The following is a 17,907-nucleotide window of genomic DNA, read 5'->3' on the forward strand; positions in this document are numbered from 1 at the left end:
GGAGTTTAATCCGGACAAATGTGAGGTAATGCATTTTGGAAGGTCTAATGCAGGTAGGGAATATACGGTGAATGGTAGAACCCTCAAGAGTATTGAAAGTCAAAGAGATCTAGGAGTACAGGTCCACAGGTCACTGAAAGGGGCAACACAGGTGGAGAAGGTAGTCAAGAAGGCATACGGCATGCTTGCCTTCATTGGCCGGGGCATTGAGTATAAGAATTGGCAAGTCATGTTGCAGCTGTATAGAACCTTAGTTAGGCCACACTTGGAGTATAGTGTTCAATTCTGGTCGCCACACTACCAGAAGGATGTGGAGGCTTTAGAGAGGGTGCAGAAGAGATTTACCAGAATGTTGCCTGGTATGGAGGGCATTAGCTATGAGGAGCGGTTGAATAAACTCGCTTTGTTCTCACTGGAACGAAGGAGGTTGAGGGGAGACCTGATAGAGGTATACAAAATTATGAGGGGCATAGACAGAGTGGATCGTCAGAGGCTTTTCCCCAGGGTAGAGGGGTCAATTACTAGGGGGCATAGGTTTAAGGTGAGACGGGCAAGGTTTAGAGTAGATGTACGAGGCAAGTTTTTTACGCAGAGGGTAGTGGGTGCCTGGAACTCGCTACCGGAGGAGGTGGTGGAAGCAGGGACGATAGTGACATTTAAGGGGCATCTTGACAAATACATGAATAGGGTGGGAATAGAGGGATACAGACCCAGGAAGTGTAGAAGATTGTAGTTTAGTCGGGCAGCATGGTCGGCACGGGCTTGGAGGGCTGAAGGGCCTGTTCCTGTGCTGTACATTTCTTTGTTCTTTGTTCTTTGATATTATTACCCACACACGTAACAGGCTTACATCAAATTTTTCTCTCTGTTAACATAGAATTTACAGTGCAGAAGGAGGCCATTCAGCCCATCGAGTCTGCACCGGCTCTTGGAAAGAGTACCCTACCCAAGGTCAACACCTCTATCCTATCCCCATAACCCAGTAGCACCACCCAACACTAAGGGCAATTTTGGACACTAAGGGCAATTTAGCATGGCCAATCCACCTAACCTGCACATCTTTGGACTGTGGGAGGAAACCGGAGCACCCGAAGGAAACCCACGCACACACTGGGAGGATGTGCAGACTCCGCACAGACAGTGACCCAAGCCGGAATCGAACCTGGAACCCTGGAGCTGTGAAGCAATTGTGCTATCCACAATGCTGCTGTACTGCCCACGTGTTGTTTTAACCAAGACGGTAACCCATTTATTTTAAACGAATTAATACTTCTAGTATAAAAAGTGCAGAGTGGAATTTAATATGCTTGGATTTCTAGCACCTTGAGTACAAATTTACTTGCAACTTCAACAGTTAATTAGGTAGCAGCTTGGTACTATAGATTGACCTTAAGTATGAACATCTAAGGGATGAATGAACACAAGTGAGACAGGTTATGTAACTCAACTTACACCACATCATAGATGAGTATTATTGGCTGCAGTAGCTTATTATAGCTGAGATAGTTATATGTATTGTACTTGGAGTAAAATAAGACATATAACCTTTACGTGGGATTTTCCAGCCACACTCCCTAGGGGTGGTTCTTCCGGCAGCAAAGGTGCCTGAATATTGGCCGCTGGCTGAATCTACCATTCCCACCAATGTCTATGGTGTTTTGCATGGCTCACCCATCCTGCCACAAGGGGACCCATCGCATGAGGTCACCTTTGGCAGGACCGGATAATCCCGCCGCAGGATGGACTGGAAAACTCCACCCCCAATTTAAAATTTAAATATAATCTCAGGTCAAATACTATGGGCTGGATTCTCCGAGCCTCCGCGCTGAAATCGCGCTCGGTGCGGGGCAGAGAATGGTCGTCAATCCGGGAATTGGGACCGGCGCCGCTCACGCGTTTTGTCTCTCGCTCGTGAACTGCATTGACAGAGGTCCCCCCGCGATTCTCCGCACAAAACTGGCTGAGTTCCTGACGGGAATGTTGGCTGATGGCTGCAGATTCAGTCCGCGGCCGCCCTGGTGGGGGCGGGGGGATCGATTACCGGGGTGGGGGGGGGGCCTCATGGGCGGCCAGGGGAGCGATGGGCCATCATGGAACCGCGTAATCTTGGGGGGCCTACATTTTTGGTGCAGCTCCGCGGTCCGAGTCCGCCATGTCCCACGGGGCATCCGTTGCAGGCCGCCGCCGTGCGCGTGCGCGGACTCCCGACCGGAAAATTCTTCAGCAAACATTTTCTCCATCCCTTCTAAAAGACCCCTGTGATATGATGATACAAAATGCCATTGCAATGGTCATGGGCTATTTTAACTTCAAAATAAAAATGACACAAAGCTGTTTTACTATTGTCCATCCCCAGAGACCACAACTTTAAATCAACCGGGTTTTTTGTAAGTGTACTACTGGTAACAAAATTAATTTTTCCAATTCAGGACCTTAATTCTGAAACATAACAAAGGAGCAAAAGTGTTGCGAGTACAGGGAAGTTCCTGTTATTGGAACTGACACCTGCAAAGATATCACTTCTGCTCGTCCTCGGGGCATTCCACACTTGCAAACAGTGCGCTCTTCACAACAAACATTTTACATTTGTGGTGCACACCTAGGGTACCACTGGTATACAAAAATCACATTCCAACTATCCCTTTATCATTAAATACCAAACATTAAACCAATAGAAGCAGTGACCCTTCCTTTGTGATTTTGATGTGTTTGTGAAACCTTTAAGTACATGTCAGCTTGTGTGCATTCCAATGAAAATGGACTCGACGGACATCACGTAACTGAGCTACCATCACAATTACAGAACACCTTCCATTTAAGGCAATAGTCAAAAAAATAAGTTAGGTTGTGTAAAAATTGTATACGGCATCTTTCTCACAGGTAGTTAAAAGCAATGTTCATTCTGGGAATTAAACAAAATTGCACAAGCAATGCACACCCTTGAATCTTGCAAAACAAGTGTGTGCACTTTTATATTATGGTCTCTCGAACAATGCAGCAAGCTGATTTCAGTCAATGTACCTTCCTTTCTCTAATGATCGATTTTTCTTTCTCTATTTATGGCAATCTTTAGCAAAATGACTGGATTTAAAGCAACGTCCACAATGTTCACACAAAAGAGACTTCGCACAAATAAAAATTTTACATTTAGTTAAACATAGGTACTATTCTTTTTACCTGAAATTACGTTGGCTCAACATTGTGCAAAACAGTTTTTATGTAGAGGTATTAAAAGGGACTGAGATTACAGTCAGAGTTTGAAATATACAGTCTTAATCCAACTGCCGACTCGAGTAGGCAGATAATATCTACACAAATTCCAAAAATAATTATCTACCTCATTCCAAATCATTTTCAATCGATTTTTCTGAGAGATCATTCTTCCAGCTGCACTGAAATATGCACACAAAGGCAAGAAATCGAGAAATAGGAAAGCAATTTATTAATACCCTTCAAACTCTACATCACATCGTTTGACTCTACTTAATGAAATTCCTTTGTCTAATGTATGATGATTGATCTTTGTTTTCGATGGTGATGGTGTATTAATATCTGCAGGAGAATAATTCAAGTTCATAAGATGGAGATTGTGAAGAGATAATAGCTATTGCATACACACTGTGTACACGGTACATATTAAGACAGCTGTTATTAGGGTTAGTTTTTATAGTGAAAAAATCTTAGAATTCTCTGCGTTGCAGAGGCAGGTGAAACGTTCATGGATATGAAGTGCCCTCAAAATTAGAATGGCAGCAATGGCGAACCAAAAACTTGCAGCATTTGCATTTTCCAATGTAGTCACCAGGGGGCAGGCACTGATAAACTCAGCAGTACTGGTTCACAGATACTCGGATCAATAATCATCAGTTCAAGCTGACAATTAAAGGAAGAAAATACTAAGCCTTTCATAGCAGCACTTTGAGTGCTAAACAACCACTATCACAACATCAACAGTGGAAAAACAAATGAGCATTTTAATTATTAAAACCAGAAAATAAACTGTAACCACAGAAACTTTCGAATGTCGGCAATCAAAGTCCTGGAACCTTTTTACGTTTCTCAATAAGTTAATAAGGACCCCAATAGGTCGACCACGAGAAAATGGCTCAGTTTTCCTTTATTGATGAAGCTCTTTCTGCATCTTCTCAACATTCTGAATAACTGCAAACAACACATTGGCAAGATTAAGGTTTAATAAGACTCGTGAAGAAATTAGTTTTTTCAGCATTTACAATTTTGCGGAGCTTTCAAAATCATTTCCTTAATCTAACATCTGGAAACTGAATGTTGTGTAAGGATGAATGTTACAATATTAGAAAAAAAGACAATGGAATACATTTTTTCTTAATATTTGGGGGAAAAGAATTCTGTAAAATGTTGGTACACCTTGAATTTTATTATCAAAATTAAATAAAATTAATAATAATCACAAAAATAATTGATGTATGAAAGAAATTAAAGGACGCTCTAAATTACTAGTGCTTTCTTTAGATGACAACCAGCTATTTTTCTTATTCTATTCCTTGCATTTGCCTGCTTAAGCCAATAAACTAGCAAATAAAATGGAAGATCTAAAACTAAAGTAAAGGTGTTAACTGGCAGGCAAAAAAAATTAAAACCATTCCAAAGTTTCATGATCGAGGACATTTTTTATTCAATCAGTGTTTGCATCTTTGGGATAATACATGCATGCCCTATTTACATGCTATGAAATGCCTCACAACTGATGGAATAAAAATGCAAAGTTTGACCTTGCAGAATGCAAATCTTGAGGTAAATAATTAAAACACAGAATTTCCATTCAGAATGATGTGAGACTAAAATGGTCACCTCGATATATTCGCTGGGATATTGCTAGAAGATTTCTCTTGTTGTGATTGTAAGTTTTGACTCTCTCTGTGAGGAATGATGAATTGTGGGTATTTTCACTGGTAAAGTCAAACCTTTCCATCATATTTGAAGAGCAGCAGGAATCCTTCCACTTTATCACAATCGTATATTTTCATACTGACAAGTGTGCCCATTAATACTATCATGAGCAAAAAAAAATGCTTTGTCAAGAAGTCTAAAGCTCTGCACTTCCTATTGTCACCATGCTGATTTTGAAGGGTGTAATGACTTGCTTGGATAGCATTATAAACTTTTGTTTTATATGAAGCCAATCAGCCTTGGAATATAAAAATAGTTGAGGAGACTTTTAAAGCACTCTCTTTTGATTTCTGAAGAGGACTCCTATGTATATTTAACTAACTATTTCACTTGCACTGGGTAATGTGGTTGGAACTCTGGTAGCATTTCAAATGCCATTCATGATTACAATTCATAGTGCATCATTAGAAACAAAATGTAAAAATCTTGTTATCATTGCAATGTTCTCTAATCTCATTCACTCCATTTCAGGCACGTATTGTCACATAAAATTCTAACAGCCCACATTACAATCCATCCACTCTCCAAATGCACGATCGTATTTCTAAACAATTGCAGCTTGGTTTTGTTCTACAGCTGGTTAACTTCTTTCAGCTCGTGACTGAATACCACTCTTAAACAATTATACAGGTCAGAAATATTTAATCTAAATTATTTAGTCTCCGGGTGTTTTCTCAGACATCATTGATAGCCAGAGGAGTTCCAGCTGTTGGTTGTACCTGAAATTGAACTCTTCAAGCTTGAGTTCTGCCTGGATGATGAAGTTTCAGTTATTTTTGCAGTTACCAGTTCTTGCCACATTACTTGATCATGATGTGATACATTTGTTGTTAACGTCTTCACAGTTCAGGCAATCTGTAAGGAACCCAAAATGTTGAAAAACATTAGGTACACGAATGTTGACTGTGTCAACTGTTGCACTTAAAGTTTTATTTAGTTAAAGTATTTCAACAACTAGCAACTGGCTTGAAAGTGCTGAGTCCCAAAACAAACTTCAAAATGCAGTTGCTCCTCATCTCCCACAGGGAGCTGTTCAACTCTGCCAAATGGACTAGCAAAATATTATGATAACCTTTTCCATTCTAATTTGTACTGCAGGCTGCGTGCATGCTAGGATCAACATTAATTACTGTATAACGTTTCAGCCGTGTAGTTCATGGAAATGTCAGAGAGTTAGCTGAAGGGGATCTGGGGTCTCCAGATCATGACAAAGTGGTTGGTCCTGGGAGCTATTTCACATGGAACAGTGGAAAGGTTTGTCGGACCCTGGAATAAAGAAGAACACCTAGCATTAAGTAATTACCCATCAAAACGTGTGCCGATATGTAGTGAGCTTTGAGAAACATAATTAAATGTAAGTAATTATTTCTGTTTTACATTGTTATTGGAACAATACCAGTTCAAGCAATTTTACTCTTCTCTACTTTTGCCAAATGAAACAAACAACTGGTTGAAAATAATCTCCCCCCATATCTGGCTTTTCTTGTGCAATTGGAATTCAGAAATAAATGGTGATTTTATGGGTCATTAGAGAGAATCCTGCCAGGAAAGAAAAAAAGAAAACCTTTACTTGGAGTGGGGAGAAACAATCGATAGCTGGCATCTTCGAGCAGACAGAAGGGGACTTGCTTTTAGGAACTGTATGCTGAGACAAATTTCCAGTGAAACAAGTCAGAGCCTTTAGAAATCTATTGGATAGGGTGCAGGAACCCAATGGTGTTGGTGCCACTCTTGAAGGAGGCACATTTAAAGTAAAAACGGGCGTTCTATTCTGAGCCACCTTGTGCTGATCCTGCAAAAGTTTGCAGCTCTGTTAGTGGACAGCAGGGGTCACCTGAGCACAGTGCTCATCTGAAGCTCTACCAGCAGCCAGTTAGGCAAGTAGGTGCCATATGTAGTTCATCTCTTTTCATGTTTAACAGCAGAGTTAAGAGCAGAAGCACATTTAGTGTTACCATTTTGTGCAGTTGCTGCCTTGACCAAAATCCAATAATCAAAATAATTCCTTCACAAATCTAACTTCTGTTAAAATTTTCCATATGTGCATGCCTCTCAGGCATTTAACACTTATCTTTAGCTGCAGTTATCTAGCATTTTGTTTAGATTTGACATATACATTCCAAAGCCTCAAAACAATTATATTTGATAACTTTGACATTGGGAGTGATAATTGTTAAAGCAACCATATTAGGTTGTAATTAAAATAAATCTATTTAAACACTCAATTCCTACTACAGTTGTGGCATATAAATCACACTCTTATTATGAATAGTATGAGCAACAACAGATTCACAAAATTATGGCTGCGACAGATCGCAACAAAAATGTGGGCACTTAATGAGAAATATTAGCAGTAATGGCATGTAAATTTGCATGGTTTGGTGCACTTTATTCTCTTTTATTCATTTTCATGACACCAGTGTCATCTAGGTACAATGTGCCCAACATCACCTTGGAAACCACAATCATAAAAGACCTTGTTAGGCATCCAAAGTGTAAAGGAAATAAATTGGTGTCTCTGTTTAATAAATTGCTTTAAAAGTAAACCACTACTTACTGCAATACTACTGAATTAAGTTATTATGAAGCAATTTAATCCTTTATTAAAAGTAGAGATCTTAAATAGCAGCCCGGTTATCACGTTTAATGTAACAAGATGTAGGTTAATAAAAATCCGGCAGGTTTTGGCACAAGTGAGGGTTGATGCAACTTATTAAATAACCATGGAAACAAAAAGATAGAATAGTCCAATTTCAAAATGCAGAGATCTGCACCAAGAGGAAGACGTATTCTTATGTCTGACAAAATCTGTTGCGTTTCTGAACATGCTTTTGAAATAAAAAATGAAAATATATAGTCATAATGAAAATAAAGAAGAACTGCAGGCCAGATAAGCCTGCTTTCTTTTTGGGATTGAAATACCTGACTGCACTCAAACATTGCCCCTTTTTCCCATTTATATTTCTGCTTGGCTAACTTCTATCGAAAACATCCAGGGAGTACACATTGTTTTTGTTTGATAACAAAATTGTGTTGGCGACAAAATCTGTTTGAAAGTAACTTACAGTTAAAGATGGGTTTAATAACAGGTGAACACTGAAAAATATGCAAACAAAAATGCAGACATGAATGACTTCATTTCAGGCGTAATTGCTTCTCATCAACTCAAGAAATCATGCAGAAAGACTCTGTATTTCACCCAGCCGACAAGAGACTGCAGAAATCACTCAGGCATAGACACTAAATGGAAAGTCCACTCCTGGGTCTCTGTCAGACAACTGCTCCACTCACAGATCCAGGCCTGAAGACAATGGTCCTCAGAATTGTAGTTCATCATAACAGATAATTACATACCAGCTAAGACAATACGTTTTTCGGGTCCACCAATTTATGGACTAATTGCGGGCTTTAGAGTTGTGCCTGGGAGGCATGTAGCACACCCATACGTGAGTCTTTTTATTGTAGTGTGGCATGGTTCAATTTAGCAGAGAGCAGTTTTAGTATCTGGTGAGTTCCATATGCTGTTTATTGCTGTGCATTGCTGGCATGAAGCCAAACAGGTAGAGTTATGCATGCATGAACTTTTTGAAGTTTAGCTAATTGGCCTTTTTAGTTTAATCTCACATCGAAGCACTTAGACATTAGTGTATCTGTGTTTACCTAATCAGGAAAGGGAAAGATAGATTTTCTTTAACAATAAACAGTGTGGAAAATAGGAAAGAAAATCCTTTCCAATAGAAGCACCATCATTTGCATAAACAGAACAACATCTTTATCTCACTGAAAATCCATCCAGAGCAAGTGTCGGCCTGATTCATACTCTGCATCCTGTTGTAGTGTTAATACTACTCACCTTCTATTCCAAGAACTCCTTCTATCCGAGATCCACTCTAAACTATGCACCAAACCTGTGATACAAATCATTGGGTCTTTGTGGCCAGCTGAAAATAAATAAGTTTGTTTATGGTCTCTTACCACTGACAGAGTTATGAAGAGTGTTGAAAAATTATTGAACAGCTTTCAAAGCTTATTGTCAATCGATAAACATCAAAATAGGAAACAACATTTTGCAAGTTTGGATCAGCACACAGCTATCAGCAGAGGAAGCATTTGCAATATTAAATACTTTAGATAATGATGACCTTAACCAAGAAATTCATGTAAAATAAATCCTGTGACATTTTGAAACCCACTATCACATTCACATTTACTTTATTGTTTCAGAACCTTCTATACACCACAGCGCTCTGGACTCATTGAGGGGAATCAACAAACAGAAGGTACAAGAGCATTATATGTATTACTGGTATGGAGCACATGTACTTCCTAAGGTTACACCCTTTAGCAATGTCCCACATTTAATGAATAAAGCATGCTGCAGTTTGTAAAGCAAAGCAACTCGGAATGCATCTGAAGAAAAATCTTTACTTTCATCCTTTCCAGCCTCCAAGTCCAATTTAAATCGAACACCTGTTCCTACATCAGTCAAACATATAAACTAAACAGTATAGTTGGGGTTCTGCGTATGATATACTTCAATTATCTGACACCCAGGGTGATTTATTAGGAGCTTTTTGGTTCTTTTAACATTTTGATGAGATCACATTTCTGTCCTTGTCTGAACTGAGAGAATTTGTAATAAATAACTTGCCGCCAGTATTTAAACACCAGATGATTAATTTTTAAGAACAATTCTTTAAAGTGTAATTGGTTTATTTCCTTTCATATTCTGCCATATTTTGATGTGAGTTTCTTTGGCTGTGCCCGACATGACAGTGCACAATTTCAGTCATGCGAATGATCTCACAGATTGTAGACTCGTGTTTGACAGAATTGAAATAATTCCACAAGCTACATCATTAATGCCAAGGATAGATGAATGGTGGATACTGGTAGAACTCTTGTGGAGGAAAATAAACAAATATTACAGAGACTATTGGAATGCATATTTTTCATCCGTTTGTTAATTTGCCAAACTTGACAATTTAAATGAATTTAGTCCTTCACTTTAAAAGCAGATCTGAACAACAAATAAATTAACACAAATCAGACCAAAAAAGGAAGGGTTTTCAGTCAACACAAGGGAGCAGAAAATAATTTTAAAAGGGCATAAATTGTATGAACAGAACAATATTAGTTATCTAATGACACTTGTGGAAACCATGGGTTGACAATACTGGGTTGCTAAGATCTTTCCAAAACCTGAATTTAAGCTTATGCACCAATATCTTTAAAAAAGCATTATTTTAATTTTAGAAAATGCAACTTTATTCAAACATTTTGGAAGCAGTTTTATAATTCCAAGGAGGCCATGTTATGTAGCCAAACAAGACAATCTCTTCCATTGTGTTTTTTTTCTGCTACCTGTGTTTAAATGAAATGGAAAATGAATTTAAACTTATCGGTTTCTTCTCTGTTACTATCTGTAGGAATGTGTTGAAGATTCACTGATGCAAGATGGCTTCGGAGCGTGATGACTCTCTGCGAGCTTGCTCCCACAAACCCTCTTTCTACATCTCTTATAACTGCACTAACCTTTTAAAACTTAATTCTACATTGTGTATTTATCTATGTCCTATGTTTTTTCATGTATAAAACCATCTGTCTGGACTGTATGCAGAACAATACTTTTCACTGTACCTCGGTACACGTGACGATAAATCAAATCCAATCAAAATTAACTAGAAATATATCATATACAGTCCCCAAAGTTCCACTGTTAACAGGGTAATATTTCCAGACAGAAAAATTATTTGCTAAAAGTTTATCTTCACAAGAGCTGAAAAAATATTTTTAAATTCTGGTAAGTTTTTGGTTATTTTTTAATTGCCGACATCCTTCCATCTGTCTAAGATGGTGGACATGCAGCAAAACAAATCCATTGTGGATGGGTAGCTTCATCTGGTGTACTTTCACTTATGGCTGAAGAGACCAATTGGTGCGAGGCAGGTTCATCCACAAGTGCTAGATATGAAGTGGTTATCAGGTGTGGTTGTGGATTGTTGCTTCTGGTATTGCTGCCTCTAGCCACTAATCATCACGGTGATGGTCTACAAACGATTCCACCATTTTCCTCTAACGTCAGCTAGCATTTCCCAGGGCATAAATTGTATTAGTATTGCATAAACAATATTAGTTGTCTAATGACACTTGTGGAAACCATGGGTTGACAATACTGGGTTGCTAAGATCTTTCCAAAACCTGAATAAAGCTTATGCACCAATATTTACACATCTTTACAAAAGCGTTTTTTTAATTTTAGAAAATGCAGCTTTATTCATCGATATTTAGCCTACATCTCACATTAGCTTGCAAACATCCTTGAAGCAGAGCTTTGTCTTCTGGATCTGGCTATCTCACCAACATAATGTCCTAAGATATGCGACCATCTCCCATCCTGAAAATGTGCCTGAGCCAGCGACGTTACCTCTGATTGATGAGTATTTTTTAATATTATTGACTTTCCCAAAAAGATTTCTTCTTCCCCATGTAGGCAGCTGAGTACTTGAGGCTGTTTTTCATCCCAAGGCATATTAAAAATCTACATGTCAACACCTAAGCAAAAAAACAAGCAAGATTTCTCAGCTAAAATGAGTTGCGTTCATTTGATACTCAATTGTTACATAAGGTTTGCTATTTTGCTGGAGTGTATATTTCTAAGAATGCTTTGATATGTATCTGTCAGCCATTACCGTTTGCAAATTTAAATAAAATCCGATCAACTCTTTTCAGGCAGAGCTTTGATGTTTCAATTTAAAATTCCTATTTGCAACCTTCAAAATATTTATTGTGAATGATACAAATACCATTCTTCGTCAAGTGAATTTATACAAACTCATTATTTAAAAAAAATATATGTAAGCACACCTCAAAAACTACTGTTACAGCTGGAAATAAATGTTTCAATTGGATCAGAATTTTTAAAATTGCTTCATCACAAGCAATTTATGTTCGATCATATCCAATATAATATAAGAATAGCAACATGCATTAAATGAATATTAATTCATTATAAAATCTCAACACCAGTGAAACACGTTGCAGCTTCTTAGCAGATTCTGGAAGTTCTGAAGTGGTCTCTGTTATGAGCATCCGTGGCCCATGGAGGAACCCCCCCTCCCCCCGCACCCTCCACCCCTCCCCCTACCCTGTAACCACCTGAGTTGGCCAAGTCCCGATTTAAAATGGCGAACAGCAAAGGCTGAAGGGAAATTCAGCCAACACAGGCAGAAACCAGCAGGTGCAAGTTTGCTGTGTATTTAACTCTGCAAAAGCCCAGACAGCATCGATACCAGCGACTATCAGCATAATAATGTAGCAGCCATCTACATACTAATGAGCAATCCCCGGGAACAATAGCAACATTTGAGACAAACAAAATGAAGCCAGACTCCCCGGCGCCAGCAGGAGCCAACACAAAAGAGGTTAACGGACACCTCAAGACCGCCCATCGATCAGGGAACTGCTCCAGTATTGGAGAAATTGAACCAAGCGATTGGAACAAAGTCCAATCACCTAGAACCAGGTACAGGGTCCGCCCCAAAAGGCGGGAAGCCCCTGGGGACTATAAAGTTAAGCCCCCCAAGTTCAAATCGGCCCTCTTCTTCTTGACCAGGTCACCCAGCAACGCGAACCAACATTGACCGTGACCGATCCAACGGCCGCCGAGAGATCGTAAGTCTTAAGTCAACGCTCGCTACGAGATAGGCGCTCCTAGCTATCAATCCGTACCAACTTCGAATCCCGCAGACTCAGAACCCGAACGAAAGGCCATTTGTTCCCCTGACCTGGTGGGCCAGTCCGAAGCGAAGTACAGGCCTGTTAGTCGTAGAAGTAGCTTAGACGTAGAATTTATGCATGAGTAGCGATTTACTGTGTATAATAAATGTGCTTTGATTTGAAGCTTACTAATTGGTGTATTGAGTTATTGGTCATTACTCGAACTTGAACCTCGTGGCGGTATCATAAAGATACCTGGCGACTCGAGAGCAAAGGTTATAAAACAGAGCCAAGTGAACCAACCAAAAGTTAGCAACAACCCACCAACCCTCGGCAGCAATGGCCACCCTTATAACAGCAGCTCCTTTGGTGTTAGGCAGACCCCCATCTCTGCCAATTGTGGAGCCAGCCAATGAAGATAACAGCACTGAATTTAACACTCTGGGCCAGTTTCCAGTTGGTAAGTAGCAGGGTGAGCTTCAACGCTCAGCCAACACTCAAACAATGCGGCCCAGTAAGTTTTCATTCCTCGGCCTGGTTTGAAATCCATCAACTTCTTCCCCCTTTTGCTGTGGAAACTCATACGGCCCAGAGGGCACCTGCCCAGATGCAGGGAGCTTTCCCAGTAGTGGCCCAACTGCCTGACAAACAGATTAATGGCCCAATTAGGGTGATGTTCTTGGATTTCTGGCATTTTGTCAGTGGTGGAGCAGGCAGCCTGCTGCATGGAGCAGCCACCAGTTGTATGAAGAAGCCATTTGAACGGGAGGGGGCTGTGAGCAACTAATGATGCTCCCATGGCCGCAATGTTGCCACGAGATGAGTTTTCTCTCTGTTCTCCAGGCCCTGCCTCTTGGCACATGTAAATAAATATTAATGCTTACCCTTCTGAGGGTGTCCTCAAATTCTCCTGGCTGTTTCAGTAGTGCCCACCTCGCTCTGTGCTGCTGCCGAGTCTCCAGATCTACTGGTCTTCTGATTGGGTCAGCAGGGTCAAAGCCTGCCCTACTTCCTTAATTGACTGCAGGACCTTAACTGCTTCCCGCTGGAATATTGTGGGGGATTTCCCACCTCCCACTTCAGTGTGTGGGCTATCTGCAAACCAACCTGATGATGGGACCTCCAACATCTCACCAATGGTGTGCAACTGCTTTTTGTGAAGCGCTTCAATAAGCTATCAAATCCATTTCTATCAGATAGATGGTAGATTATATTAACAATTATATCTCTATATATGTTTGTGTGCACAACATGTGTGGCTACGTTTAATTAAAATTTGCAAACCAGATCTCAAGTACGTGCTGGGCCACTTATTTGCATATACAAAGGCCTTGTTCAGCTATGCATCCTAAACTCTACAGAGGTCCATTATTGAACTTCTCCAATGCGATAATGGAAAGAAAGGTGCTCACCTTACACCTATTAAATGGACACAATGCGATCCAATTTTTGGGCTGCTGTACATTCTAAACTTCTGAACCCATCCTGTACCTAAGCCTACTTTTATTCTGCATTTCAATTCACAGGAGAAGAGGGTAAATACTGATGAGGGGAGCCTATTCAGAAGGAGCACCTATTACTCACCTTCCATTGTTTCTGAAACATTTCCAGGCTTTTCACCTGCATTAATTTTCCCTAAGTCGCGTACACTATGAAGATTTATGTTGATTCCCCAGAGGCAGGCAGTGGGTCACTACATGTGTGTGGTGTAATTCAACTATACCATTGAGGAAATCTGAACATCTTGTGTGACAGGCCCAGGAAATCGACATCAGTCTGCATCAGAAGTGGGTTTCTTCATCCTGTGTGTGAACTTTGTGCAAATAACTCTTCTTGTTATTAATCCTTTGAATAATTTGAAACTCCGCCCCCTTGTCCTAGCCTCATGGTTCATTTGAAGTAATTTTCCAGATCTTTCTCTTCCACACGGTTTACAATCTCTGGAAGGCTCTGTAAGATCCGGGTTCCACTTAACATCGAAGAGCCAAAACTTCTTCAATGCTGCCTCATACGTCAGGCCACTGATGCTCTGGTTCTCTGTGTGTTTCAGTTTGTTAAGCAAGCAGTTCAATCTCTTCTTTCTACGTTCCTGAAGCTTCACTCATTAAGCAGACAGAACATTATTAGCTTTTGTTGAGAACTGATATTATGATAGTGAAAGAAAAGTGTAGAATAAGCTGAAACTGAAAAAGCCAGTATGTGGGACAAGAAAGAAGGCGAGACAATTAAAAGGAAAGAACAGACGTTGTCCTGACAGACAATGCTCTAAATGGCACAAACGTACTCATTTTGATGCCGGGAGTATTTGTTATCACTGTTGTCTAAGTCTTCAGTTACGTTGCTACATTCGAAAAGGTGCAGTTGATGATTTGTTCAAATCATATGATTGTGTACTCAGGGTCAGAACACCAGTAGTAAACCCATTCACACTTTATACACCACTATCCTTCAGCTTATTATGAATATATTTGGACCTATTGATACCATTATCTGCTTGAACACAAGTATTTTTATTTTTGGAAATTAAGCTCAAACATTTGTATGTATATAATCACTCAAAATTAATCACTTGATGCCCAAGAATTCTTTTTTGTTGAAAAAACTGTTGAGTTTGGATCATCTGAGTTTTCACCTGGATACTATAAAGCAAGTCTAACTTATAAAAGCCTAAATTCTCGTGAGTTTTTGATACTTTCATTTTTTTCACGGTTCCATGAAACACCTAGAGAATATTAATTCAGCCATAATTCCCAACAATGGTTATTCTAGTATACCTTTAAAAGAATTATAAGTTTGCATTACTTTTGTGCCTAAATCTGGTAGGAGATTCTGTGAAGAAATTGTGATTATTTAATTGTTAGCTCAGAACAGAAACAATCCACATTCTGATGCCAGTTGTCAAATGGCTAAGAGAGGGTTTGACTTAACCTCCACTGTTTCTGTTTGGAATGAAAATTAACGTCAGATGTAACTTTTGAGTGCCATTAGATGCAGATTGGGTGCTAATGAGGCAGGAATGTACCATGCAGGGAGACCAATGTTGGAGAAGATAGTTGCATGCTAACCCTTTGCAGATGATCACATGGATTTGTTGCATATTTTCAAAATTCACTCAATGACTCAGCAGATTTATTCAGTAATCAGCTGAAGCGTACCCTTCTGGAACATCCCAAGGTTGATCCCCGGGTATTTTATGCTCTCCTCCATGGTGCGTTTGGTGGTGGGGAGGGCGTTTAATTGGGGAGGATGGTGGTAGGTGGGGAATCCGCCACCTTCCTGTCTCGGCCCTGATCCAGTCTGTGGCAAGACGTCTCATGGAAGCCTTCATTCAAAGACCCTCAGTGTGTGATCAAGTGACCCAGATTCAAGAAGGAGGCATGGTGGCACAATGGTTAGCACTGCTGCCTCACAGGGCCAGGTACATGGGCTCAATTCCGACCTTGGGTGACTGTCTGTGTGGAGTTTGTACTTTCTCCCTGTGGCTGCGTGGGTTTCCTCTGGGTGCTCCGGTTTCCTCCTACAGTCCTAATGATGTGCAGGTTAGATGAGTTGGGCATGACAAATTGCTCCTTCATGTCCATAGATGTACAGATCAGGTGGGGTTAAGAGGAGAGGGCGGAGGAGTGGGCCAAGATAGGGTGCTTCTTCAGAGGGTTGGTGCAGACTCGATGGGTCAATGGACTTCTTCTGCACTGTAGGAATTCTATGGTTCTATGGGGGACCCTGCTGAAAGTCTCCCCACCCCCCTCAGCTTTTACGGATGCCCCATCCCCCTGCAGCCCCCTCCCTGTGATGCCCATCCCATAAAACCTCTCCTACCATCACTTACCTTTGCGATCCTGGGCCTCCAGTGGGTGTCGTTCAGGCTTCCTGGCATTTCTGTGCAAAAGGGCTGCCAGCCTATGACTGACCAGAAGTTCTTGATGGGTGATTACGGCCACTGTGACCCACCAGTAATTTTCCAACCTCCTGATTGGTAATACGGCGGACTTTGCCAGGAGGAGGCATCCCGGGTCTCTCGCTGACTCTCCAGCCAGCAACCAACACCCACATTTCCACCATAAAATGTATCCTCTTAATCGTAGTTGAATTAAGTAATCTTAACTAAGGAGGCGGATATCCAATGAATCTTAATGCCCAGTTTGGGCCGGTGAAAATTGGTCAGGATTCTCACAACAATCAAGAGACATTTGCTGAAGGGAAGTTCATGGATGTTAGATAAGGGCATGATTGGATTTGGATGTGATGACCCCCTCAATCAAATAACCTTCCCAATGCCCAAGAGCATTCACCCAGCATGGCTAAGTATCAGGGCAAAGAAAGTAAATGTTGCCCATCGACTTATATTCAAACATAGAGCTGATACCATTGAAAAATGTGTCAAACACAAAAAGAGTAGAGACAGTGGGAGAAATTTTTACCCAACTTGCTAAATGGAAAGACCCATGGAATCAAATGGAACACCAGTTACCCCTCCAGCCTGATATTGCTCCCCATTGACAGAACTGGAGAGGCAGGTCTAAAGGGTGTAAAACCATTCCAGTTAGGTTAAAACCTTTTTTTTGAAAAATATGGGCCGGGATTCTCCGAAGTCCCGGCCGCCGGCGTAAACACCGGAGTGGTGTACGCCGGCGTCAACAGGCCTCCTGGCCCAGCAATTATCTGTTTTTTAGGGGGCTAGCATGGATGCGTGCTGCCCCGGCGCTGAAAGGCAGCACTGCAATGCTGGTGTGGGTCCGCACATGCGCGCGACGGTCGTCTCCGCACCAATGCATGCGTGTGGTTGCCGCCTCTGCGCCGCCGCGGAGCAACATGGCGGGGACCTAACAATGGGCCCACGCAGAAGGAGGTAGGGCCCCTCCAGATCACGGCTGCCCGCCGATCGAAGCCCCCGATCACGGGCCATGGAGGCCCCTCCCGGAGTCAGATCCCCCTGCTTCCCCACCAGGATGTCCACAGCGGCTGCGGGGCCGAGCTCCCGCCGGGTGGTACCAGGTTTGAACCACGCCGGCAGGGAGTTCGGCCTGTCGCCCACTGAGAATTGCCGCGGGGGCCTATTTCAGTGGCTCCCGACTGCCGCCGCGGCGACCGCGTGGGCGCGATTGGCACCGATTCTCTGGAGAATCAGAGGCCCGGCATCGGAACGGCGTGGCGGGAATTTCCATCACAGGCTCGGAGAATCTAGGCCATGATGTGGAGATGCCAGCGTTGGGCTGGGGTGGGCACAGTAAGAAGTCTTACAACACCAGGTTAAAGTCC

The 17,907-nt window shown here is 41.4% G+C and overlaps 2 long non-coding RNA genes across 2 annotated transcripts in view; one reads left to right on the forward strand and one right to left on the reverse strand.

Annotated features, from left to right (window-relative positions):
• Positions 1-4,183: 4,183 nt before the first annotated feature.
• The window catches only part of LOC140396126 (uncharacterized), a 144,385-nt gene continuing 130,661 nt past the window's right edge, over positions 4,184-17,907 (reverse strand). Inside the window, exon 3 of the long non-coding RNA XR_011936456.1 lies at positions 4,184-5,784. This is a non-coding gene — a long non-coding RNA (uncharacterized lncRNA). The remainder of the gene's footprint in view (positions 5,785-17,907) is intronic.
• Positions 6,069-11,160, forward strand: LOC140407850 (uncharacterized). The gene is made up of 3 exons (XR_011939837.1): positions 6,069-6,283; positions 9,154-9,209; positions 10,359-11,160. It is a non-coding gene; the product is annotated as an uncharacterized lncRNA (long non-coding RNA).

This window comes from Scyliorhinus torazame, chromosome 2 (assembly GCF_047496885.1).
Source record: "Scyliorhinus torazame isolate Kashiwa2021f chromosome 2, sScyTor2.1, whole genome shotgun sequence".
NCBI classification, from domain to species: domain Eukaryota; kingdom Metazoa; phylum Chordata; class Chondrichthyes; order Carcharhiniformes; family Scyliorhinidae; genus Scyliorhinus; species Scyliorhinus torazame.